Source organism: Molossus molossus, unplaced genomic scaffold (genome assembly GCF_014108415.1).
Source record: "Molossus molossus isolate mMolMol1 unplaced genomic scaffold, mMolMol1.p scaffold_m16_p_10, whole genome shotgun sequence".
Classification (NCBI taxonomy): domain Eukaryota; kingdom Metazoa; phylum Chordata; class Mammalia; order Chiroptera; family Molossidae; genus Molossus; species Molossus molossus.
In genome coordinates this window covers 77,306,013-77,323,014 of record NW_023425345.1, presented here as the reverse complement: position 1 = coordinate 77,323,014, position 17,002 = coordinate 77,306,013, and positions in this window count along the sequence as shown.

The window sequence follows — 17,002 nt, the reverse complement described above, 5'->3', positions numbered from 1 at the left end:
TATAGATTCTTACCACATGCTGTCACTTTTGCTACTCTTGCAGTTGGAATACCCTCTTCTTCCTTCTCTGCCATTCCAAATTCTACTCTTTATTTCAGGTCCACTCCTTTCACGTTAAGCATCCCTACCCACCACCCTCCCCCACTTCCCTTGAGCTCTTCCTAGTCTTTATCACCTAGAACTTATTCGTGGTTTTAGTATGATTACTGTCTTGTATTGTTCTCTAACTCTTTCATGTATGCAAGTCTTCTTCCTCCCCCCCACCCCCCAATAGAGTTTAAGCTTACTAAGGGAGAGCTATGTTTCTATTTATCTTCTATTTCTCATGGGATCTATGTATTTATTCAGTATATATTTATTGAGTTCCCTGAACTCAATATGTACCTGAACTGTCGTTAGGTGCTGGGGATTCAAAGAGTCATAATATACCTCTATATCTATATCTATATCATCTATATATCTATATCTATATCTATATCTATATCTATATCTATATCTATATCATCTATATCTATATCTCCTCTTTACTAGAGAAGCTAATAATGTTATGGACTTGTGGTTTGATAACTGCCTATAAAAGTGTGTGCACATAATGGGCCCTCAATATACATTTGATTGATGAACCATGCTGTATTTCAGCTAGGTATTCAATGAATGAATGAATGAAACAACTGAATAATGAGCTCCTCATACAACTGTTTCAGATGTACCCCTCCTAAATGAACCTAGTTCTAGCAGACTTTAAGGTGTAAGACTGTTTTGAGAAAAGAAGTAGTCTTAGAGGCATCAAAACAGAGAGCCTACAGTCCTTTCAAGGCAATTTTAAGGCAGTGTTCACTCCTTCCCTTAAGGCGTAGTGATTACATCACAAAGCATTTTACAGACTTTGGTGAATACCTTTTTGCCGATTTGTGTCATTCATATTGGTGAGATGAGAACTATATCCATTACCATAATAAAAACAGATATTGAATACTTATTATGTGCTAGATGTTGTGCTGATTTCTTTACATAAATTATCTAAATCCTAACAACAACCCTATGAATTAGGTACAATTATTATCCCTATTTTACAGAAGAGGAAACTGAGATACAGCTAGTAAGCAGAAAGGCAGGACTTAAATCCAAGAAGTGTGATTCCACACTGTGAATCAGACTACACAATGAATCGATAGAGTGGAGAACTGAGTTTTGACCTGGTCCTGCCATTTGCTTTCTGTGTGACTGCAGAAGTCATTTTACCTTTCTGGTCTTTAGTCCCTTCTGATCATATAACTAAAGAGTGAGAGCACCAGTCTTAAAGCCTCTTCTTTTGTTTTAATCCTCACTAGAGGACATGTTTTTCATTGATCTTTAGAGAAACAAAGGGGGGAGGGGGGAAATATCTATGTGAGAGAGAAACATCGATAGTTGCCTCCCATACAGGCCCCGACCGGGGATCAAGGCCGAAACCTAGGTTTGTGCCCTGACTGGGAATTGAACCCATAACCTTTTGGTGCATGGACAATGGTCCATCCAATTGAGCAACCTAGCCAAGGCTTAAATCCTATTCTTTTTTTTTTTTTTTTTAATTTTTTTTCCTTTATTGATTTTTAGAGAGAGAGGGAAAGAGAGATGGAAACATCGATGAGAGAGAACATCAATTGGTCACCTCCTGCATGCCCCCCACTGGGGATTGGGCCCACAACCTGGGCATGTGCCCTGACCAGGAATCGAACCAGTGAACTCTTAATGCATGGGTCAACGCTCAACCACTGAGCCACACTGGCCGGGCAAATCCTATTCTTTTGACTTCAAGTTCTGTGCTCTTTCCACCAGCTTCAACTGCCTAAATCTGGTGGTGATCCTCTAAATCTCATCTTTCATCTCCTTGTGGCATCAGGAGCAGCATGTGTTATTGTCATTCATAAAATGGGTGTTCTTTTTTGAGAGGTTATATATGAAGACCTTGAAGACTTTGTGAAAGACTTGGCTGATGGGGATTATAGAGAGAGTTGCAGAAGAACACCTGAACCCCATTTCTTCCTGTGACTTTCATCCTTCAATTTCTAGGTCTAAATAAAAATATTTCCCAGTATACAGGATGCTTATTATCAAGGGTTCATTTAGAGAACACATAGCCAAAACCAGGCTATAATCAAAAGCAGGTAGTAGGGCCAATTCATTTCTAAGTGTGGAGCTTCATCCACATGGGCAAGAGATTGAGATCAGGTCATATAAAAGAGCAGGCAAAAACCTACTGCTCTGAGGAGCCTCCACACAGAAATCAAAGCTGCCAAAATCCTCCATTTTGTCCTTTCATATATGGGATTTTGTCTCCTACGTATGCAGACAAAGGATGATGAATATCGGAACAAGTAAGCATGGTTGGCTGGCATCAGTGTTTTAAATTGATATGCATAAATAAAAATTGGTTTGCTGTACCCCTCATGTTGTTATTTGGCTCAGCTCTTCCTCCTCAGTCTTCCTTGTCTGTGTATCAGGGGTAGCTGTGTGTTCTGTTCTCAGCAGGGTAGTCTCTGACCGGGTTGACTGTTAGTGTCCTTTCCTAGAGCATCTTTAACATTAGACAACCTGGCAGGATGGCTTTTATGTCCTGTCCTCACCACCTTCTCTGTCCTCCAATTTCATCTTATTTTGCAGAATTATTTGAATCGTTCTCCTCTATGCCTTTTTTTCAACCTTCTTCTCTATCCTTGCATAAAATTTTACAGAGTCTAGGGGAAAAAATCCTCTAAGAGATCTCTCTCTCTCTCTCTCTCTCTCTTTCTCCCCGCCCCCCCCACAGGCAAACTTCATCTCTCCTCTGACTTTACCATGTCCCCCAAATCAAATCAAGATCACTCCCAAATCAAAAACAAAAGAAAAAACAAAAACAAAAAAAGAACAAAAGATCCCTTAAAAAAATTACTCCCCTTCTAGAAAATGAGTACACTCCTTTGGGGGGCCCACCTGTGGTTTACTAAAGGGCTGAATTTCTGAAGCATCTAATTCTGTGTCAGGCTGCATTTAATGGCCTGGTGATCTGAAGTTTTGGGTCATTCTTTATGTGGATATCATTCGTTTGTAAAGGTATTTTCGTTGAGCAGAAGATAGCTTTGATTATAGGTTAGAATTCTAAATATGTGTGGGGGAGAGGAAGTGGTGGTGGTGGTGAGGACAGAAGTCTTGTTCTGATCACTGGGGTAGGGATTAAAAAACAAGTCTACTTCCCTGCCTTTCTGAGAATCTGTAGGGTGTAGGGAACTCTGGGTCAGATGGGGTGAACTGGAGGAGGGGGACTAGGGAACAGTTAAACTTTGTTTACAAACCAATATAGAAACAATTGCAAATGAATTCAGGCAGGGATACCCATCAGCTTCAAATGGAGAACAGAACTGGGAAAGGAGGCTACCACACAAGGGCAGAATTTAGAGAAAAGATTGGAAAGCTTCTTGGAGGGAGCCATATGTGAGAGAAGGCTGGGAACTGCAGCTGGAGGGTAAGGCACAGCCCAGCCGCCTTTCCCGGGCTCTCCTCCTCGCTAGCTGCTAGCAGAGGCTGCAGGGTGAAGTGCTATCTGGACCAGCCCGGCTCTCCGGGTTCCTGCACCACCTGACCCTACTGCTGGCCTTCTCCCTCACCATCCCCAGACCCCTTCTTCCACACCAACTCCTCCCGACTCCCTCTCTATAATCTCCTGACATGTCTTCAAATCCAATTATCGAATTAATTGACGTGCTAACCGAGAGGCAAACAGAAAGGGGCGGCAAACACCGAGCAACTCAAATTTATCCTCCGGCCTTCACAAGCCCCGGCCGGGCGAGATTTACTGGGCCTCCAACACGGCGACAGTTCAAACCTTTGATTAATCATGTTTTTCTCCCAGCCCCATAATTTAGTTGGTCTTTTTCCCTCCCTGCCATTTTTTTTTTTTTTTTTTTTTTTATCAGTGGAAACAGAGACGGAGTCCTCATCAGCTTCAATTACAAATATTAAGCCCCGGGACAGCACTTTGACAGAGAGGCGGCCAGCCCCTCTCGGTACCGCCCCCCTAAATCATCCCCGAATTAACATCACAATCGGCGGCTGGCGTGCGTTCAGATTTAAATGGTGGCATATTGTTCGCGGACCATCTTGTTAAGAACAGCGGGTTCGTAGCTCCGGGAGGCAGCCCCCGCCTCTCCCCACTCCGCCCCCCTCGGGCCCCCCTCGGGGGAGGCTGTGACACAGGAGCCGCGGGAGGATCCGGTGCCCCGTCTCCAGCAGGGGAGACTGCTGGCGGGGAATGCGCCGGAGTGGGGGCAAGCGGGCTGGTGGGAGGGGTAGGGTGTGGAGCGATAAGAGCTACGGAGGTGGGTGGCAGGGAGATGGGCCCAGGAAGGGAAGAAGTGGATGAGTTTGGCTTTGGGGGTGGACAGGGGAACAGGGTTTATGCAAATAACATGCAAGATGAAGGCGCAGAAACGGCGACTTTGGAAATGCCCTTTGGTGGGAGATTATGGCCGCTTTGACCCTCCCAGGGTCTGCGAGGTGCCTTTGGGTCGAGGTGGAGTGGCCAGGAGATAGGGAAATCTCTTGCTTTTGGAATTTTGCTGTCTGAAGGAAGAACATGAAGCAAGATTTCTCCATTTCTTGAGCGTATTAGAAAAAAATTGATCTTAAATCACAGCCTGAAGGCTTGAAGATAGGCCTCAGAAAGGACTTCCTTGGTGGGAAGATCGAGCGTGAGGTTGAAATCTCCCCTCCCCTGGGGATTTTTCGGATTAGAAGACCCTCGAATTAGCCAGATTTCTCGGAGATGTTTGGGGAAAAAATTGTAGCTATTTGGCTCCAGCACACTCAAGTGGAGGAGAAAAGGGTGAGTCATTCACTGACTCCATTAATTTTTTAAGAATGAAGGAGCTCGGGAAGGAAAATGTCAATCCAGGAGCCTAGGCTTCCAGATATTTTCATATCCACCTGTCTTCAAAGTTGCCAGCATCCATCTCCGGGACCCCATTTCTGCCTAGCAACATCACAACCAATCAAGATGAAATTAGAACAGGCAGCTGGGCTCATCCGTAACTGGGATTGGCTACTCGCAGCACGCGCATCGCAAGTTTTCATTGGCTGACAGCCACCTGTATGGAAATGAGGATTATTGGGGACTCGCAGCCTGTTCCCTGCGTTGTGGACCTGTGGCTTATTGCGCTGAAACCTGCAAGCTCAGAACAGGAATTCCGGGGCTGTTTCTTGTTGTCTCTGCCTCTTCTTCCCCGAAGAGATCTCTCGAACTTTTTCCTTCTACCTGGCGCCTCTGCCTGAGGCCTAGTGTGAAAGAAATCCTTCCAAATAACGCAGAAATAATGCGTATTTGTCTACTTTTTGCATTCTCTTGGTTCAGTGTCAAGATTTTGCCCTTTAGGTCCGTTGCCTCCACCATTTCTATCCCTTTCTCTTGTCCACATCCATCCTAGGGGCGTGTATAGACCCTCAGTCCCTGCCCCTTGCTGCCACAAACCCTCCTTTCAGGCTCACCTTCTCTTCAATTCCCGTTGCCCCTCTCCTCTTACTCAGGATGCAGGCGTCTCGCACAAAGATCTAAAAAGCTCGATTTAGGAGGGAGTTAGAGGGGGAGAGGACCCCCTCCCCCCAAAAAAACCCCTCCATCCTCGCTCCCCATCCATTTTCTCCGAGGGAGCCGAGTTTGACAGCGAATTCATTCCGAGCGGGGAGGGTGATTTATTCTTCAAATATACCGACAAGTGCGGGCATGATGGAGCCCATTAAAATGTTGGGAGATTGTTTTTATGATTGAAGTCTGTATTACTCCAACCATAAAGAAAGAGAGCAAGGAGTCATTAGCATTTTCATGATGGTGTATTTCTGCTTGTCTCCGCGCCATCACTCATCTTTACTGCCCGTCCCTTTGCTCTCGCTCTGCTACAACGAGGAGAGACTGCAGCCTGAGTTGGGTTGGGGGTGGGGGGAGGCGGGGGCCAGAGATCCCCCAGTCGGTCTGCCCTTCACGCCAAATCCTCACCCTCCCTGGGACGCAGATCAGGGGGTGAGAAGTCGGGCACAGACGTGCTTCAGCTTTCTGCTGCTGGCTCCTCCTGCCCTCAATGGTGGTGGTGATAGTGGGGCGCGGGGGGGGGGGGCATCCTGCACAAACGGTGCTTGGAGATCTGGGAAGATGGGTTAGGGAAAGGGAATACCCTTTCTTTTCTTTGGATCTCCCCTTCCTGGCCTACACACCACTTAGAGCTCTGCAGAGTTATCCACATAAGGGTAAAGTCAGATATTCCTGGCTGAGTGCCCTGGGCTGGAGATGTCAGAGCAGGAGAGGACAAGAGGCAGGAGACCCCTAGTACTTGGGTTTGGAGAAGGTGTTGGCAGGAAATTGGGAAACTGGTCTTTTGGCTTTTGTCTCTGCTACTCTATAAGTCCTTAATTCTTTCTACCTAATCATAACAACAAGACTCTTCAATACCACAAGGAACAAATGCATACCCTTCATGAAAATAATGGAGATAAAAATAATCACTGCTAAGGTAGGCTCTTGGAGAAAGTTGGCTATGGGTGAAACAGTTTCTTTAGGTGTCCAAGGATTGTTGGAATCACCTGTTCTCACCCTTGGCTTCTGATGAGACTCTTAGCATAAATAAACATTCATCCTAGGTTGGGCTTAACCCTCTTGCATAGCCTATTGCCCCAGATTTTATGGTGGCACTTGAATGGAAGTTGATTAGAATAAAGTCTAGTTAAAGGGTAATGGAGAAATGGAAGTATTAGCTAGTTTCTATTTCTCTCCCTTCCTCTCTCTCTCTCTCTAAAAAAAAAAAAAAAAAAAAAAAGCATTAAAAACCACACATTAAGAGTAATAATGATGGTTAGTGGACCACTTTCCTCTTGGTGCAGTGCTTTCTCATTGATGTCTCACAACAACCTGAAAGCTAGTTTTCATGACCACTATTTCACAGATGAGGAAACCAAGGATCAAGTGAGGATGTATGGTGTACCCAAGGTCACTTAGCTAGTAAACAGAAGAATCAAGATCTTAAAACCCTGGGCTGTCTTCATTATCTCATACTGCCTGAGAAGGAGATCAGGGTCTCTAAAGTGGAAGTCAGAATGACTGATTGTCCCCACATACTTCATCTGGATTCCTAAAAAAGTAGAGACTACCTGGTAATTGCTTACCAGGAATATTCATGGTTTGACCACTGGTCTGGGTAGTTGAGTAGTAGTTAACATTTCTGGGATTAACTCCTCTCTAACAATTCAGAGAACATTTATTGAGCACCTATTATGTGTCATCTTTTGTTTGACCACACCCTCCCTTTCCCCAAGCTTCCTCCATTAAGATGGGTACCTAATAGGGTAGAGGCCCAAGCAGCTGGGCAGAGATGGAGCAAAGAAGGGAAGGGGGTATAGAGGTGAGAGCCCCCCTACAGCCTGCACAGTGTCCAGAGGCAGCTGCAACAGTGGCCCCAGATTTACAGCTGCCCTGGCGCTGATGCCATAAAAGCAAACGATCCTTCTCTGTACTAATTTCTGTGTAATTAGATCTCTCTTGGCATGGAAAGTGGGGGTGGCCAGGAGGGGAGGGTGCCAAGGACTCTTTAAAGAGGTGGGAGGAGGGGCTGTGAGGCACACATAGCTTCATGTGGGGCAGGTTGGGCACAGGGATCTACATGCCCTGTGACAGCCGGGAAATAAAATGATACACACTTGGAAGGCAGATGAGTCCTGATGTGACAACACCCCTGTGCCTAGGATGGGGACAGACTAACCTGGGATTGTGTACAAAGCTCCTAAAATGAGAAGAATAACTCCTGGCTAATCTGTACACACGGAAAGCATTGAAATCCTCAGAGGAAATGCACATAGATTTTCCCCACAGGCAAAATCCCTCAGAGGGGCCAGAACAACAGAGAATTCCTGCAGACCCATTATATTTACATCTACATTTACAAAACAATATATACATGCACATTTACCTGCATGAAAGCAGATAGACATTTCTCTTAATCAAAAGCATAAATTACAACATCCGCACTAAATATAACCTCCACAAATGTTTGTTTCCTCCTCCTCCCCCACCCATTGCCAGCCCACCTCCTCCTACAGGCAGAAAACTAAAGGATGGAGAAAGCCCTTTCTTCAAGTAAGGTTTTCTTTAAGATACTCAAAGATAAATCATATTAAGCCAAGAAAGGAAAAACAAAACAAAAAAAGGATTGCAGAAGAAATCAAGAGGAATGTGGGGATGATTAGGGCAGGAAAGATTCTAGAACCTTGTCCTTTTTTTGAAAGAACAGTCTTGGAGAGGGAAAAAATACAGTTGTTATTACTATCAACCCCCTTCCCACTCCCATGGTGACAAACAGTGACTATGGGTTTGGCAGTAATGCCATTTGGAGCAAAACTTCTACCAAGCTAAGTATTCATTATGCACTGGAGTGTATCTGTCAAGGGACCTCAGAGGGCCTTTTGTCCGATCTCCCTTTATAGCCCAAATTTCTTTCACAGTAAGCCTGCCAGGGAGTCAGCCACATTCTGCAGAGTTCTTTACTTCATAAGCAGTTTGCCCCTGTCACTGGACAGCTGTAGAAATTAGAATATTCTTTGGTGGGATTCAAATCTGTCTTCTTTGAAATTTCAGAATATACTATTTCTAACTACTGTCATATCTCCTTGACATGTCTCCTAAAATATATTCTAATATTGTAAGATCAGTTCAATCAAAGCATTAATTGTCCCCCTACAACAGCAATAACAATCAGATACTCATTGGAAAATCAGGAGATTCTGATCTCCACAGATGATTGTCATGTACTTATCTTAAGCCCTTGTTCTAATGGCTAATTCCTGATTAACCTGAGTAATGAAAATGTATCACAATAAAAAAAGATTTGTCATGCCTTGTTATCACTTCATAAGCCATCCTTCTAGATACCTGCCATAACACCAGGTTATTTCTATCCCAGTAAAACATGATCATGATATGCTTGGCTAGTAAAAAGAGAAAAAAACAACTGTGTATTTAAAATATTTAGCCGTGGCTGGTTTGGCTCAGCAGTTAGAGCATCGACCCTTGGACCAAAGAGTCACGGGTTCGATTCTGGACACATACCTCAGTTGTGGTTTGGTCCCAGCCCTGGTCGGGTTGTGCAGGAGGCAACCAATAGATGTGTCTCTCTCATGTCGATGTTTCTCTCTCTCTCTCTCTCTCTCTCTCTCTCTCTCTCTCTCTCTCCCCCCCTCTCCCTCTCTCCTTCCCTCCCACTCTGTCTGGAAATAAATGGGAAAATATCCTTGGATGAGGATTTTAAAAAAAATGTTTAAAATGATTTGCATGAGTGATGTAAATATAAACCATCACCATCATCATTGTCAACATCATCCTCCATTGTTTATTTGCCTTTTGAAATCTCTGCTCAACTTTGGGGGTGTGAGTAGATAAAGGAAGAGGAAGCCAAAAATTAACATCTATTAAATGCTTACTCTTACCAGGCATTGTGCTAAACACTTACCCACCCACCTTGTGAGATAGGTATTATTATACTTTTATAGGTGAGGGAGTTGGGCTCAAAGAAGTTAAATAACTTGCCTGAGGTCATTCAGCTAGTAACTAGGCGATCAGAAATTTAACCCAGGGAAGGCTAATTCTAAAGCCATCACTTTCCCACCTACACTTGGACTGGTTCATTTTACTTTAACACCATCAGTGCCTCACTGAGTGGATCTGTATTACTAACACTACATGGGTGAGAAGATATGCTGGGCTCAAAGACCTCACCCTTTCCAAATACCTGCACTCCCCACACCAGAACCAGGAGTTCAGAACCTGAACTTTGTGGCTATATGCTTGGTCATATTATTGCCTTCATCCAGGGTGCCCACACATAATCACAGGCAGCGCTATGTGCATTGTCACACATTAACCCACTGTCGAGTTGGCACAGTCATACATACAGTACTGTCACATTCAACCAACACAGAACTCACACAGGCTGGCTGTATCCTCTTCTCCCAGGCAGTGGTGTGCATAGCCAGCAGGGGTCGCCGGCACACCAGGAATTACCACTTGCTGGGCCTGTTTTCTTCTCCCCTATACAGGAAGGACTGAAATGTTCCTCCTCTTCTGCTCTTCTAAATCTCTGGGCTAATCCCTCCCTTTCTCTGCTTTCCCTTCTAGCCGCTCCCCTCCTCCCCCCAGACCTTGTAGGTTTGTGACCATGAGCTGGGTAGTTGCCCATTATGCAGCACCCTAAAATGCCCAATTCCAACCTAGATTCTGGATGTCAATCCTGCTTTAGAAATGAAAGGCCAAGGAGCTGGTAAGAAGCCTGGAGTGCCCAAGTTTCTGGTTCACTCTTGGCTGATTAGGATTCCCCCTCATCTTAGCCTTTCCAACCCTTATTGCTACTCAACATCTTTCATTGCACCCTGTACTGAGGATCATTTTATTGTCAATGTTCATGTAAGCATTTGTCCCAGACATCCTCAGACCCCTAGGATCCTTTACCTCCCTCATCTTAGGAGGCCTAAGAATGAAGGAGGAGGCAAATCTCTTATGAATCTGTGGCCAGTGTTTGAAATAAGAAATCATGGTTTGGGGAGTATACAGAAGAGACCCAGATACCCTGTGGAGAGGCAGGGTGTCTACTCCCTACTGGAAAGGGGTCCAGACACGGTTGTGGAGGCAGCTGTGGCTGCCTTCTGGGAGTAGCATCTCTGCTCTTTTCTGCCTCTCCCCTCCCCTTTTGTAGCAACAGCTCCCCAGCATTTCCATGCCCCCATCTCTCTGCAGCCCCCTCCCCTCATCTCCTGGAGCCCAGTGATTGGCGGCTGCCTGCTGCAGGGCCGGCTGGGTTTATGGCTTTGCGGCAGCTGGGGAGAAAGCTAGGCCAGAGACAGAAAAATGGAAACCGACCAAAAAATGGAGAATGATGAAAGAGTAAAAGAAAGGGAAACAAAGACAAGGCAGAAAGACTTCAAGAATAACATAACAAAAATCTAAATGATGAGAGGGACATATTGAAACAGATGAACACAAAGAAAATTATACAGATTCTGATAAAAGATGAAGAAAATGTAATAGAGATGGGGAGAAAAGGGAGAGTAAAACACAGACAAAACATTTGGATAAGTCTTGAGAGTAGGGATGTGCAGAGCCTTCCAGGGGACAGGAATTCCTGGTAGTATGTAGAGGGTGGGTGGACACCCAGGGACTCCCAGAAGTTCTGTAATACAGAAGAGACTGGAGGACCTTGTAGCTATCCTGTTTTCCCCACACTTCTCCTCATTCATCCATTTCAGCATTTTCCACATTCACATCCTCCTGGAATTTTAAGGTTATTACAGAAATGTCCTCCTTAAGGATGAACCATGACCTAGTATAGAAAGATCTTGTTCCATTTTCCATGAAATGAATGGGAAAACTGAGGTCTGAGATTTGGGATTTTAATATTAGAACTATCCTTTGTTGAATATAGGTTAACTTGTAAGGTTGTTGGTTGGCTGTCATGGCACCCCAGTTGGCATATACTGCATTTACCTTATGGTTATTTCTCTATATATCCTTTATGCTAATATATCAGCCCCTTAACAGCAAGATCTGTGTATGCTGTTCTTTGTGGCTCCCACAGTGCCTTGTTCTTGTTTATTGAGTGAACCAATGATTGGCCCCTGGAGATGTTTAAGCAGACGTTGGATGACTACCAATGAAGGATATAGTTCAGGGAATTTCTGAATTAAATGAGAAGCTGGAAATATATCTCTAAACACCCTTTTGGTTTTGAGGTTCTGTCAGTTCATATACATTAACCTGTGTTTGCTCTGTTTCTTTCCCTAACTCCCCAAGTATGCAGAGGTAAGATGCAAAGGGGAATCCTCAAATTACAAAGTACCTACTGTGTGCTAGACTCTGTACAAAGCATTTTATATATCTGAGCTCATATAATCACAATAACTTTTCCAGGTAGGAGGTGTCCACATTTTTCAGAGAGCTTAGAGATATGAGGTGTTTAACTCCAGGTCACATGGTTAGAAAGTATGACAAATTAAATCTTAGAGACAAAAGCCTGTGTGATTGCCACAACACTGTATTTATACCAATTTGGGAGATTTTCACAGCTTCAGAAATGCAAAGAAGGCATTGAGGAATGGGGAAAACAGGAAGACATGGCTTCTAAATTTAGGGTTAGGAGATTCTGGACCAAGCTGGGGAAAAATCCACTTTTGTCGGAGTTAGAACAGGACATTTCTGTTCTCACCTTATTATCAACAGACCCAGAGAAAGAAAAAAAAAAAAAAAAAAAATGAAGGACCAGGACAGGGGGACCTGGAGCTGGGTATTAAGCACTGGAATTTCTTGTCATAGGTATGGCATTGGGAGCATGGGGCATAGGGTTGCATATAGAATGCAGTCATGAAAATTCCAGGAATTTATCTTCCTGTTAGATGTTGAGAGTCTAGGTGAGTCTAGGGACATACAGGCTGTGAAGGTCCTAGTTAGTAGCAGGGTTTAGGCTAGTGTTGTGCAGTAGAGATTTAACACAGGTCACATACATAATTTAAAAATGTCTAGTAGCCACATTTTTTAAAAAGTAAAAAGAATCAGGTGAAACTAACTTTAATAATATATTTTATTTAACCCAGTATGTCCAAAATATAATTTCAACACGCAATCAATATAAAAGTATTTATTTATTTATTTTGGTACTGTCTTTGAAATCTATTATGCAGTTTGCACTTAAAACATCTCAATTCATTTTAGCCACATTTCAAGTTTGATAGTTGCATGTAGCTGGTGGCTACTATAGTGGACAGTGTAGGCTTAGAGTGTGCTTCACATCTGGCTAATGAGAGACAGTAGGATCTCTGATGTTGGACCCAGACATCTTGGCTCCTGCCCTTGATTTTTCTTACACCTTAAATTAGAAGTCTTTGTTTTTATGTGAGTCTGGAGTTATATTCCTAATCCCACAGGTCAGAAGAATTACTGTACATTTCTATTGCAGGTTCTGTGAAGTCCATCTGCATAATAACTTCCACCTGCAACACTCTCCTTTAAGCTACTTGCTGAACCACCAGGTACCTCCTGGCTGCTAATCCACTGATTTCTAGGAGTCAGTACCCTGGCCTCTCTGCCACACCTGTTGCTGCTAATGTCTCTCCTTGACTCATTTCTCCTGAATTGCTTCCTACCTCTCTGGCTAATCCTTCTGTCTTCTCCGTGACTCCGCATTCTCCATACTTCCCTTCCACAATGATGATCTCCGGGTGCTACCCTCTTACCCTCTTACTCTACATGGCAGAGTCCTAGGTAATCTTTCTTCACTTTTATCACCTTTTCTTTCAAGGATCTTAAGTCTATCTCCAGTTCCAATTTCTCTTGAGCTCTGGACCTATCCAGCTGTTTACTGGATCTCTCTCCCCTTTGGAAGGTCCCAAAGACATTGGGAATTCAACAAGAAAAATTGTACCAATCATCTTTTCCCTCAATGTATTTCTCCTTTTGTATTATTTATTTGGTGAATGGCATCACTGGTTGTCTGGTCATTGAAACCAGAAACCTGGGATCAAATTGACTCTTTTTGTTCACTACTTTTATCTAATTATCACCAAGATCCACTAATCTTTTTTTTTTAGAGAGTGGAAGGAAGCGAGAGATAGAAACATCAATGTGAGAAACATCGACTGCCTCCTGTATGCCCCCTATTGGAGGTCGAGTCCGCAACCTGGGGATGTGCCCTGACCAGGAATTGAACTGGGACCTCTCAATCCATGAGATGACGCTCAGTCTCCTGAACCACACTGGCCAGGCAAGACCCATTAATTCTGCACCCTAATGATTTCTGCCTCCTTTCCTTTGGACATAATTTAAATTCAGTGCTCACCATTTTTTTCTGGGGTTATTACAGTAGGTTCCTAACTGGTTTCTCTGGACTTTCCTGATCTGCCAATAGAGTGTAAGCTCCATGAGGGTAGGCATTCCTGTTTCCCAGTGCCTAGAAAAATGCCTGGCCCACAGAGAGCACTCAATGAATATCTGTTGAGTAAAGGTCTGTTAGTCCATCCTTCTAGCCTTACTTCACACATCGTGTATAATCCTCTCTGAAGCCCTACTTGAGTTTTTAGACTTCTGAGCAAGTTATGTCTTTGCACATATTGTTCCTTCTGCCTATAGATGTGTGGCTCACAAATACTTATTCTTTATGACTCAGCCCCCATGGGAAGCTTTGTAACTTGTAAATAAGATGTAGTGTGTTTTTACAAAGTGTTCTAAGTGGTATCTCAGAGAATAACTAAAGGAAGTCAAGTAGGGCTTCATGGAGGAGGTGTATTTTGAGCTTAGGGGAAAGCATATGTTCAGAGGCATGCAAAAGTAGTGCCTACTTTTGTGGAGTGGTTCTATAAAACTGGAGTCCAGGGTTCCTTAAGATAGTATAGAAAATTGTCCTGACTGGTTTGGCTCAGTGGTTAGAGCGTCAGCCCATGGACGAGAGAGACCCGGGTTCAGTTCCCGCTAAGGGCACATATCTTGGTTGCAGTTTGTCCCTGGCCCTGGTTGGGGTCGTGTGGGTGGCAACCACTCAATGTGTCTCTCTCACATCAATGTTTCTCTCTCTCTCTTCCTCCATCTCTCCCTCCTGCTCTGTCTGAAGATAAATGCAAAAATGTCCTCTGGTGAGGATAAAATAAAAAGATAGTATGGAAAATGGAAAATGAAACCAGATAGTGCAGAGCCTGACTGTCACACTCAATAGTCTGCACTTCACATTCCCGTAGGGAACAGGCAGCCACTGAGGTTCTGTAAGAGCTCAGGAGTGATGTTTGAATTCATGCATCTCCTACCAAATACTGACACCTGAGCTCCTATTTGTTGTTTCTCGGCTTGACTTTTCCTCTCACACCAGGATCTCAAGCCCATTCAGGTCCATCAGTTTCTGTATGGGTGCTGGGAAGCAGGGGGAAAGAGATGATCCATTACCGAAGCTAAATGAGTAGAAAGGCTGAGCTGCCAAATACCACACAGTAAGAAGGAAAAAGAATTCAAGTTGAAATGCTCTTTCCTCCCTGATCATGCAGTCAGTTATCTGCCCTGAGCTCCCTATGTCAGAGGCCAGGCCCTGGATACTGGGGTAGGAAAGAGAAATCGCTCTAAACTCCCAGACTGAAAGTGCAGATTGCATCTCAGAAGTCATACAAAGGGCAGAGAAAAGAGCAGCTGAGGGTGCTAAATGTCTGGGTGGAGGAGTGTGATGAGACTGGGACAGAGGCTTCATAGAGCAGGTTTAGTAAGGCGAAGCAGAACTGGGCTGCAGAGAAAAGATGGAGGTGAGAATAGCCCATGTCAAGTTTTGGAGGTGGAAAAGAATGAAACCTACGCTGCAGTTTTCCTAAGTGCTTTTAGTCTGGCAGCCTGTGCAACTACCAATGTGGCTCCTGTGGGGGGGGGGGGTGCCTTGGCAGGGACTGTGGGGTGGATGAAGGGGTCCTGGGTTCCTGTTCCTGTCTTTCTTCCTCCTCTTTTGTACTAGGGGGCCACCTTTCTGGAAGCCAGGATATCTGGGTTCCAGATTCTTCCCTCTCTAACCTCCCCCAGAAGTAAATCACAAGTGATTTCATTAAATGCACCTCCTGCTGGGGATGTTGGCTCATAATTCCTCTCTGATTAACCCCCACTACCCCGGCAAGTTTATAGGCCAAGAGTAGAAGGGAGGGGGCACGGGTGAGGGAAAAAGGAGGGATGGGGGAATCCCAGGCGGGTGATGGATGCCTCTGTCAGCCCAGCTCGTATTTATTAATAGTCTTAATACGGGAAGCAATAAAGGAAGAGAGGGATTCTATTAATTAAATCATTGTTATAATTAACTTTCATTAAAGGAGGATCAATAAAGAGGAGTTGAAATGGAGAAAGGAGAGATCCATTATCTCTAATTTCCTTGGAAGGGATTCAGGGAACGAGATGGGGTTGCTAGGAGACAGCAATGTGAGGGAAGAAGGAAGGATGTAAGATGTCATCCAGGTGGGGCTGGAAGGGGGGTGGATAGGAGGGTTTCAGGTGAATAGAGAGGGAATGGTGGGGTGGCAGTGGCCCACCCAGGGGCCCTGAAGGGAATGAAGGGTGGATAAAAGAGCTACTGGGATGGTGAACAAGGGGGCTATAGGCATGGTTTGTACTGGGCATTCTGGAGAGCCTTGGTGAGCATGCAGGTCTTTAATAAATGCTTTATGATGCTGTCTCAGTCTAGCCTGTGAAGCTGGTTAGAGTGGATGAATGTGTTTTCATGACTGTGGAGTCAGAGTGTATGTATGGGTGTGTGAGGATGGCAACAGGGAAGAGAAGGAGAAATATCAAATAGTCTTCAGTGGTATGGGGTTTAGGGCATTTTTAATAAAGTAGATACTCAAAGGTGGATACTCTTGACAGGAGTAATCACTGTCCTTTGGCCCAAGGTATAGTGATGGGTGCTATAGCGAGTGAAGGTCTGAGTAGTAGAAACCTTCCCTGCCTTCTAAGGCCTGCACTTTGGTACCTTGAGCTCCACCCTGGGACTAAACCCTGAGCAAGTTCGCTCCCTCCCCCACTGAAGTATTCTCCAAGCCAGACCTCCACCTGAGACAAAGGTTCCTCCCTCCTACTCTTCCCACTGGTGGCTGGCACAGCAGGCATGATGAGATAAATCGGCCTGGAGTCCCCTCCCTCCCTTGCCCCTCCACCAAGGTCTGAGAGCTAGGTGTCTGGACCTTCTTTGCTCTAGTTACACTTCATGATAAGAACACATTTTATTAGAAGAGTTTTACATACCATATAAATATATTTGTCCAAACTACAGGTGGGAGGAGGGATATTGGGGGGAAAGCTCTTATTGCTGTGGGGAAACTTGGAGAGGAAGGAAGGGCTGGGAAGTGGGAGAACCTGGGACCATTTGTTCCCCAACCCCTCACAGAAGGCACAATGCATTATTTCTTTCTATGTGAGGACACTGGGGGGTAGGAGTGTGTGGCAAGGAGGGGCAGGAGA